The sequence below is a fragment of the Orycteropus afer genome, unplaced genomic scaffold (genome assembly GCF_000298275.1).
Source record: "Orycteropus afer afer isolate SDZICR_OR568_19922 unplaced genomic scaffold, OryAfe1.0 scaffold00457, whole genome shotgun sequence".
NCBI lineage: Eukaryota > Metazoa > Chordata > Mammalia > Tubulidentata > Orycteropodidae > Orycteropus > Orycteropus afer.
The window spans coordinates 142,333-153,243 of NW_006922044.1; the positions used below are offsets into that span (position 1 = coordinate 142,333).

Genomic DNA, 10,911 nt, shown 5'->3' on the forward strand with positions numbered 1-10,911 from the left:
TATGCCTTGAAAGCTTTATTCCATCCACAGCATTAAGTTTGGCTCTATTCTGATGAGGCAGCTCTTTCCTAGTTATATTTTGAGTTCCTTCTGATCTGAGGGGCTCATCATCTGGCACTGTAGCAGACAATGTTTCAGGGCTATTTCTCAGTAATATATCAAACTGTGTTTCACTGCTATTCATAAGGTTTTCACTAGCCAGTTCTTTGAGAAGTGGATGGCCTCTTCCTTCTTCTGAGTCTGTCTTAGGCTGGACGCTCCACTGAAACCTGTCGACCACAGCTAAACCTGTTGGCACTTGAAAAACTGGTGGCACAACCTCCAACTTCACAGCAACACACAAGCCACCACAGGATGACAAACTGACAGATGAGTTCATCTCTCTTAGCTGTTCCAAACTGCTCCACTCCTGCTTCCTGGCCATCCCTACCAGTTCTGGCCCTCCAAGAAGCCATCTACTGCTGCCTCACAGTTGTCCTTACCAGTCCCAGCCTTCCAAAAAAAAAGAAAATCTATTTTTTCATATCCTAGTTCTTGGTACACCTTTCAGTGAGTTATCCTATGCAGAAACCTTGATTCCTTATTTTCTTTTCTCTTTGCATCCATTTCATCTGCAGGGCTTGATGCTTTATCCTAAAAACATATTTTAAATCTATTCTGTTTTTATCATTTTAGCTTTACCAGACTCATTCAAGTTATTATTAACTGCTCTCTAATTCTCTTCTTCACTCTATATAAAGAGCAATGCTTCAACATCTAAAATCATATCATGTTACCCTGCTCACACCATCCAAAGTCCCTGCAAGACCAGGTGTGATCAAACTACTGCCTCTTTCTCTGACTTAAATCCTATCACTCTTCCTCTTATTCATTTTGATCTAGCCACACTGGTCTTCTTGGTAGACTATCCTAAGCTTATTTATAACACAGGGCCAAGGCCTAAAACACCTGTCCTATAACTTTCCATGATCTACTCTTTCACATCAGTCAGGCCATGTTCAATTTCACCTGTGAAGTTTATGACCTATTTAGAATAAAAGTACTTTTTTTCAGCATGTTCCATCCTGCTTTGCTGATTTATTTCATATCCAATACTCTGCAAAGTTGTAATAGCTATACGTATGCTTCCCTATTTATTTTCCACCTTCTTTATAAAAATGCAAGCTCTGTGAACTCAAATATCACACTTGTTTTCTCGGTAGCTAGGATGGTGATTTTAGCTTGATGATTTTAGACAATGAACTTTGTTATCATAGACAATTTACTTTCACTTCTTTGCTGGACAGGCATTAGAATATTTTGAGGTTTATATTCATTCTACGAAATTTTGGTTGAGCATTAAATCTTCTCTGAACACTTTTCCTAATCTGTAAAAATGGGGACAATTATTTGACTTGCATATCTGTGTTGATTCATGTGACAGTAATGGATAATAAAAGTTTCATTTTATAATCCTCATCTCTCTCAATGCCACCCACGAGTATACCACCCTTTAATTAAACCATAACATTTATAGCTCTAGACTTGTTAACCAATCCACTTCTCTCAGTAACCATGATGATTTTTAACATGGGAACCCAAAAGTTTTAGGATAAGTGCTAATGTTAATAACATTTGAAATCATTTATTAAAATTGAAAGTGATCATTTCTGCATATAGAGTCCTGCTCTCCTCCTCAGTCCCTCCTAACCCTGTACTTTTATTTTTAGCTAATCTATACTAAAGAAATTGTTAAAGAACAATATTTTATTTCACACAGTGAATAATTAATATTTCATTGTTATTGGATTTTTTGGTAATAAAAAGATTAGCAATGAGAATTAGGGCAAAAACAACTGCAGATTTAATAACCTACTGGGATTAATTATAACTTTATTTTAGGTAACTGTCATGATGATTGCTTTAGTGTATCTAAATAAACATACTTAAGATATGCTACAAAGTTATCTCTATTTTATAATATCTGCAATGAATAAGAGAAAAATGAAATGATAGTTTATTATAGTTAAGAATGGAGCTAGATGTACTGTAATGAGAATTTTTTATTTGTTTGTTTATAGATATGAGTTTGAATAATATTACTCTCACTTACTATTCATGATAATTCTTTTGGGAATAGTGGAGTTTAACTGAGATATTGTTGGAAGAGAACCTAACACAATTTTGGCACAGTAAATGGTAGCTATTATTTTTTATTGTTGAGTCTGAATATAGAAATAATTATCACTTTTAAAAACTGGATAAAGCTATTTCTTAGATAATTTGATATATGTAATTATCAAAACTTTCAGAACACATATATAAATATGTTATTTAAAACAATAGCAGTGAAAATTTCTTCCCCTTCTTAACGTTTACAGAAATACTTCATGACCATTTTATTATCAAGAAAAGATAGACACATGGAATGAGAAAGACAAATACAGATTTTTATTTATTAAATACTTGGTTTTATAATACTTGTTTTAAAATACTTATTATTCCTATGAATTAAAAATAATATATTTGATCCTAAAGAAAATAAATGCATGAAGCTTGTTTGCTTAGAAAATTAGATAACTGACTCTTAGTCATTCTAAAGATTGGGACCACAATCCTCACCATGATATAAATAATAATAACCCACTGCCATCAAGTTAATTATCACTCACAGCAACCCTTTAGAATAGAGTAGAACTGCCCCATAGGGTACGAAGGATATAAATCTTTACAGAAGCAGATCACCTCATCGTTCTCCTGTGGAGTAGTTAGTGGGTTCATACTGCCAACCTTTTACTTAGTTAGAAGCCAAATACCTTAAATATTACATCTCTAGAGCGCTTGGAAGACTCATTAACAACTGCGAAACGCAGATGACACAACTTTGCTTGCTGAAGGTGAAGACGACTTGAAGCACTTACTGATAAAGATTAAAGACTACAGTCTGCAGTGTGGATTACACCTCAATAAAAAGAAAACAAAAATCCTTAAAACTGATCCAAAAAACAGCTTCACAGTGGATGGAGAAAAGATTGAAATTGTCAAGGACTTCATACTACTTGGTTCTATAATCAACACCAATGAAAGCAGCAGTTAGGATAGCAGATGATGTATTGTACTGGGCAAATCTGCTGCAAAGGACTTCTTTCAAGTAATGAAGAGCAAAGATGCCTCCTTGAAGACTAAAGTGCACCTAATCCAAGCCATGGTATTTTCAATCACCTCTTATGGATATGAGAGCTGGACAATGAATAAGAAAGACCGAAGAAAAGTTGATGCTTTTGAGTTGTGGTGTTGAAGAAGAATGTTAAGGGTACCATGGACCACTAAAAGGACTGACAAATCTGTCCTGGAAGAAGTGCAGCTGGAATGGTCCTTGGAAACGAGAATGGTCAGACTTCATCTCACCTACTTTGGTCATATTGTCAGAAGGAACCATTCCCTGGAGATGGATATCATGCTTGGTAAAATGGTGGGTCAATGAAGAAGGGGAAGGCTCTCAACGAGATGGATTGACACAGTGGATGTAATGATGGGCTCAGGTATAGCAAGGATCCTGAGGCTGGCACAGGCCTAGGCAGTGTTTCATTCTACTATGTGTAGGGTCACTATGAGTCGGAGACAACTCAACATCACCTAACAACAACAACAGGGCTCCTTATCAATAATATTAGCTATGCTAAATATACTGTAGATGTCTAATATGTATGTCTAATGTGTAATGCATAACCTTATACACATTATCTCCTTTAATCTACATAAAATCCAAAGAAGAGGAGATAACTACCCAACTGGTTAAAAAAAGAGAACATTATGCAATTACTTATTTTAGGATATCCTGTTAGTATGAAAGTGATCTGTGTTAAGTCTGTTGCATTTGTGAAAGAAATTGCATTTTCTTCTACTAAACTTCTCTTCAGAGTATCTAGATTCATAGAGGTAATTTAGATGTAGACACTACTGATTAATTCATTGGTTTTTGGAATAAAGACCTTTCTATTCTCCAAGCACACAGGCATTTCTCTCCTGGATGCATACTTCCAGGTGCCAAACCAACCATCTATCATCTTCTTTAGACACCCAAGTGTATAAACGATCTGGGCTGTACCAACACCTTTCTTTATTAGCAACATAAGACTTATAAGATGTAATATACTTTTCTATGAACTTCTCTTCATTTGAGGCTTTTTTGTTATCAGTGTTTTATGCCATATATTTTGATTTTAGATACATACAAACTGAATGCTACATAACATTCTTGATTCCAAAATAGATCAAAAGAAAATTGTTCTTCTTCTTAGCAAGTCAAGGGAAGAAATTATTCTCAATTATTCTTTATGCTATAAGCTAAAGTATAAAAGTATTATTCTATACTTAGGTAATGTAAAACTTTATTAATTTTTCCAATTTAAGAATACTCTGCAGTGGATATAAATTAATAATTGTGTTTTTTAAAAAAAAAAAAAAACATTTTTCTTTCTTGTTATTTTTGCTCATTTATTTTATTTACAGGGAAAAATCCTTTCTGAAATTGCTTATTCACAGAGGATACATGCATTATGAAAATGAAGAATAATTGAGTGAATTATTTCTTTTATAAACATCAGCATAAAGTTGGTTCCTATTATGTGGAGGTTAAAGATGTCCCAAATTTCCAACTTTTCCAAACTGCTGTACCACTCTATCATCTCTAACAGAAATTACTCTTCTTCCCCTCAGTACTCTTCCTCCAATATTTGAATTTTGTAATTTGCTGCAACATCGGAACTTGAAAAAGGACATGCCTCACATGTTTGCAGAGGCTGGCAAGTTCCAAATATGTGGGTCAGGTGTCAAGCTTGAGGCTTCTCCTAATTTTCATGGTTTCAGTGGCTGATGAACCCAAATCAGCAGGTCAGATGACAACCTGCTAGTTCGTAATGATGCAGAAACTGGTGAATCAAGTTAGACTATAGGCTGCTGGTTCAAGTTCCAAGAACTAGAGGTCATATAACAACAGGCCAGATTCAAGATCCAGAGCAAAAGAGAAAACTTTGCAAGAGCATTCATGCTTTGGATGTAGGCTACACCCTCAAGGAAATACCCCTTACTGGATCAAGGCAATTCCAGAATGTGATTTGATTAAAGATGGAAAGCATAATGACTTGAGTCTCTGTTAAAATGGTCACTCAAGATACATTTCACCCTAATCCTTCCTTATTAGCATAATGGACAACAGACTTCCAAATGGAACCAAAATCGCTGGCATAAAATTTATAATACATTATTATATACAGGAAAATCACATCATTAAATCATTGCCAAATCTCTGAAAATCATGGCCTAGCCAGGTTGACCCATAACCTTAACCATCAAAGGTTCCATATACCTTATTTGCATTAGCAGCAAGCCTTCCAATTGCTTTGATGGGCCACAAGTACCTTATTTGCATAGTCCGACACAGTTATCGTGTGGGAGTTAAAAAGACTATGACTAGGAGGGCTATATTAAGTAATTCACTGCCCTGCAGTAACCTACATTATTTGTAGGCTCCTTATAGTTTGCAAAAAATTTTTACCAGTTATCACATATGATTCTTTCGTATTCATGGATAGGTTCAGCTAAAATTTATTGAAGCCTTACCATATATATCTGTAAGGATTTTGGGTTACAGTAGAGAAAGATGGAAGTAAGAAGTAATTAAAATTCAGTGTTTTGAATGCTGTTAAAAATGAGTCCTGTGGCAATATAGAGCAGAGGTTTCTTATTCAGCTAGTAATAAGACAATCATGAAATAATTCTTGGAAAAGATTATCTCTGGGTAAAAATTTGAAATGTGACTAGGTGTAACTTAAAGAAAACATTCATGAGAAGTATTCCAGGAAAGGCTAGAACCATAGGCAAAGGTTTAGATGTGAGAATACTTGCAGAACAGAAGGATAGTTAAGAGTATAGATTCTGAAAAGAGAAAGTACAGGTGTTTACATTTGTTATGCTTTCTTATTAGTTTGCAACCACACTCGATAATTTCCCTCTCTGTGATGAAGTTTTCTCATCTATAGAATGGGATAATAACAATATGCTCTTTTCAGGATTATTTAATTAGTTAATACACAGGAAATACAAATTATCTAGCACATTATGAGCAATAAATACAGGTCCTTATCATGTCTGAAGTACTAGAAGATGTATACAATAAAGGAGAGATATAAGACTCCCAGTAGGAAAGACCTTGTTGACATTTTGCATAGATGGAAACTGAGACTAAGAAAGTTATTTCTAATATTTAGTCAATCGTTTCTGTTTTTCATATACATTACTACTTTAAGAACTATTGGAGGTTACTACTTTATTCTAACAAAACAAAATGAATATATTTTAAACATTATTTCATTTGAGGAAACCACCAGCTAAATAGCACTATAGCTTTAAATAGTCACTTGTGAATGTAATTCATGTTAACAGCCATTTGGCAATGAGATAAAACACCCTTGAGAAGATACAGGCTCCTGTAGGCAAATGTGAGCATTGTTAAAAAATATTATTGTACTTAAATATCCCACAATCCAACCTAACTGAAAATGAAGATATCCAAATAAAAGCCTCCATAGTCTGGGCTCAGCTTTACAAGTAACACAGTTTAATTTGAAGATGGCTACTGCCTTCTGTGTGGGAACTCAACACGACCTAGAAATGCACCCTTTTGTTATAATTGTGTCATTGGTGGAATATTACCTTTAAACCAGAATAGTTATTATTTTATGCTTTATCTATTTATCTAATTTATTCTCTTTCCCATGTATAATATAATTTCATTTTGTGATAAATCTCTGATTCTCAGAACAAATGGAATGGTGACAACATTTAAATATTTGGTCATATAGTTTATCATGTTGCTGTAAGTCTGTGGAAGGATTATTTAATATATTTTCAGGTTGTTCCAATATGACCAGGACTATCTTAACAAGAGTGACATTATACATTAAATGCAAAATTTGGTTATTGATCTTGAGTATATTGTCTTTTGTGTGCTTTTTTTTTTTCTTTTAGGTAACTCAGTTTTTCCATTCTGAAGTTGAGAAAAGATATGAAGTAATGTGAACATTCAAGGTAGAAATACATTTGTGTGTGCACAGTTACTGGAGGGATAACTTGTGTGGACACATAGCAGAAATTCCAATTAGTCCATATACTATAAAGACAGCTCTATCTAAGAAGACCATATCTCAGAGTGCATTATGGCATACTGAAATTATTGTGCCTGAGTCAATCACTCACAATTTTAGTTATACTATTGTTTGTGGAATTATTTAGTTAATGTTTATTTTTCCAATTATAGTAAATTTAGTGGGTTAGAGATTATAGCAGTCATTTATCTAATTATCTGCAGTGATTAGTAAGTATCTGACCATAATAAGATCACAATAAGCATTAACATGAATGGATTGATTCATGAATGTTTTTACTCAGCCTCTCTTAACAGGTCATAGACCTCTCTTCTTCACTGTATGATAGTGTAGCCCCTCCCTGAGTGTAATTTGTTCCATTTCATTTATTTCTTTTAAGATAATTGTACAAAATCTTCTATTTTCGAATTATGCCATCTATGTCCCCTCACTTTACTTTACCTTTTTTGTTCTCTGTGTATCATTTTGTTATGATTCTTTCTAAGGATTCCTAAAGCTTAAAGGAGTAAGATACATAAAACAACTGAAATACAATCTAATCAAAATGTCTTCTACAGATGAAATACTATAGAAGAACTTTGTGTCTTTTTCACACCAGGAAGTGTTTTATTATTTAGAAAATTTTCTGTGATGGTTGCAGATGACTGCAGCAGCTCAAGGGATGTGTTTTGCATCAAAATGATCCTCATCCACCACTAAAGGATTATCCAAGTGAGTTTAAAGTCATCTATTGCTGTTGAGAACACAAAGTGCATCCATCTCTCCATTTCTGAATGGGAAACTAAATGAGCTGCTGGGCATTGTGGTGAACTCCAATGATTCTTCATTGTTGACTAAAACAAAAGGCACAGGTGTATTAAATGCACAGGCAGAATGGGATTTTAGAACAAAAAAGTGAAGGGGAAAGTGTCATTATTTAAAAATACAATTGTCACAGATGATATCAAAGTTTAAGAGCAGCTCTGCAAGGCAAGAGTTGTTTGCTGGGGTGGGTGAGAATCATTGTTCCTCTTTCCATTTTTTCCTATAGTGACATCTAGCCATGTCAAAGTTATCACCAATCCTTCTGTAGAAGAATAACATTTTCAGAGGGAAAATAAATTAATTTGCATTATGTATATTAGGAACCTAAAATAAACTCTAGAAAGACAAATTATAAACCAGTTTGTATACTGAAGGTAGGAGCTCTGGTAGCATACTGCCTAAGGCACTTGACTGCTAACAAGAAGGCTTATGGTCCAACCCACAAGCCACTCCTCAGAAGAAGGTTGGGCAATCTACTTTCATAGTGATACCGCCTCAGAAACCCAAGGAGAGGTCGTTATGAGTCGGGGCGACTCCACGGCACATAACAACATACTGAAGGTAGTCCCTGGTGGTGCATATGCTTAATGTGCTTGGTTGCTAACTGAAAGAAAGGTTGATGGTAAGAGTTTACCAAGGAGTGTCTCAGAAGTAGGGTCTACTTCCAAAAACTCAGCCATAAAAAAACCCTATGAGGCACAGCTCTACTCTGACACATATGGGGTCACTATAAATCAGAATAGACTCAATGGCAATTGGAAACAGTCAAGGAACTTAAATGCTTCCCTCTCTTTCTTTTGCTCTCATTCTCTCTCTCTCTCTCTCTCTCTGTGTGTGTGTGTGTGCATCTGTGTTTTGGAATCAAAATGTAAGACAAAGTTTACATTTGTTCTTACTCCTCCAACAAAATTAGGCTTAATAATCCTATGATTTATGTTAACTACTTATTTTTTTTGTTTTATTATTGTTTTTTGAGAGGAAGATTATGCTGTGTTTGCCACCATTTAGGATTTCTTTTTCCAAAATAAGATCCCCTTTATTAATGCCAATGTGTGCCTGAAATAGGTATCTTTTCAAAGGCATAGGCAGAAGTGATCCATCTCTGACTAATAAACAGTATTGAATTAAGAGTTGATAGTTACTGGACACCCTCTGAGAGGTCTATATCTACAATCTCCTTCATTTTGTTATTAATAGAAATGACTTACATGGAACAACAACCTTATTATCACCTCCAGTTGTTCACAAGTCTTTTAATAGTTCTTGGCATTTATTGTATTTATATTTTGTGGACAAGTCATTACATCATTAAGTAGTCAGAGTTATTTCTTTAATTTCTGTACCAGCATTTCTATCATTATTATACCGCAGGCATGGAAAGGCAGCAGGTTTGAAAGAATGATGAGACTTTCATGCCCTGAAAAAGGATCTTATACAATTGATTGGACAACCTAATTGGCTTTTTTTTTAATTAAAATACTGAATTTATTTCACATGTATATTTTTGTCTCCCCACCATTTCCACTTGTCTGACAACTGCTACTGCTAAGTCCTATCATAACATTCCATACATACTTTAAACCAAGCAAAGGGTGGAGTTCCATCTTTAAAAACTAAACAGGCATTTTGGACAACACATTCTTGGCAAAGGAACCTGGACAACATTTACCAGACATGGTAGGGAAAGTTTTCACTCTGTATTATAAAAAAAAAGGACAGTCAGATATCAATTATTACAGAAATGAAATAAGATGGAAAATTTTAACAAACTGTTTAAACTATTTTTTTTAAGAGACTTCCTCCACTGCCAGAGATCTTGAATAGCTTCTTGGTCAGTCATCCAGAAGAAATACTTCACATAATTGATGAATTTGGCTTCCACTGGGAAGAAAACCACTTTTTTCTATACTTGCTTGCATTTTTGCTTTAATGTCTTCTATAGAACTAGGTGTTTTAGGAATATGTTCCTGGTTTTTGAAGGATTCTTGACCTTTTGATCTTGGTTTTGATGGTTTTGAGTCTTTTCCACTCTGCTTTGATTTTTGTCTATTTTTGGATGGATTATCCCATACAGGTTTCTTCACTGGAGCTTTTTCTTCAGCTTCATCATCATCAGAATCAATATCATCATCCTCTTCATCATCATCATTGTCATCATCATTTTTGTCAGCAGCAAGTTTTATTGTTGTTGTTTTTTTTTTTCTGTGGAACCTTGTTACCACTGGCAGGGGCAGATCACTTTCATGATATAATTAGGAGCTTCACATCCTCCTCCTCTTAATCATCTGACTCTGCATCTTCTTCCACAGCTACTAAGTGCTGTCCACTGATATGCACAGGCCTTGAATCACACTTCAACAGTAAGATCACAGGTGGTGTTATTTCAAAGCCCACAAAGGAGACCACTGGCTGTACAGACATTTTCAAAATTGCCAGTGTTACTTTAATTGGGCTGCCTTCATAACTCATTGCCTCTGCTTCAAAGTTGTGCAATTCATCCTTTGCATAGCCCCTAAGCAGACCATTCTTAAAGCTAACTGGTGCTCATTTTTGTCATTGTCAACCTTAAAGTGATAATCTTTGTCAGCCTTCAGTTCACAACCGAAAAGGTAGTTTGGGGGCCTCAGGGAGCTCATGTCTACGTCTATCAAGTCTTCCATGAGGTGGTGTCACACACTTAGGTGGGAAAGAGGCAGGATTGAGACAAATAACTACTGTTTCTCAGAACAACTGCACAGGACGGAATCACACAGTGCTTTTTCTTTATTTTTATATAATTAGACAATGTCTTTGAATCTCCTGACACTTTTTCTGATCCTATTATCAGGATCAGCTTGAAGAGTCTAATATCTTTCATATTTGTTCTGTCCTCATTCCAGTTCCCATGATTTGCAGCAGTAAATATTGAAGCAGAAATATTTATACACAAACCTTCAAACAACTTCATTAACAAACTCAAATA

The 10,911-nt window shown here is 34.8% G+C and overlaps 1 pseudogene; it reads right to left on the reverse strand.

The window, feature by feature from the left end:
- Nucleotides 1-9,675: 9,675 nt before the first annotated feature.
- LOC103208629 lies at nucleotides 9,676-10,609 on the reverse strand (annotated as a pseudogene).
- Nucleotides 10,610-10,911: the final 302 nt, after the last annotated feature.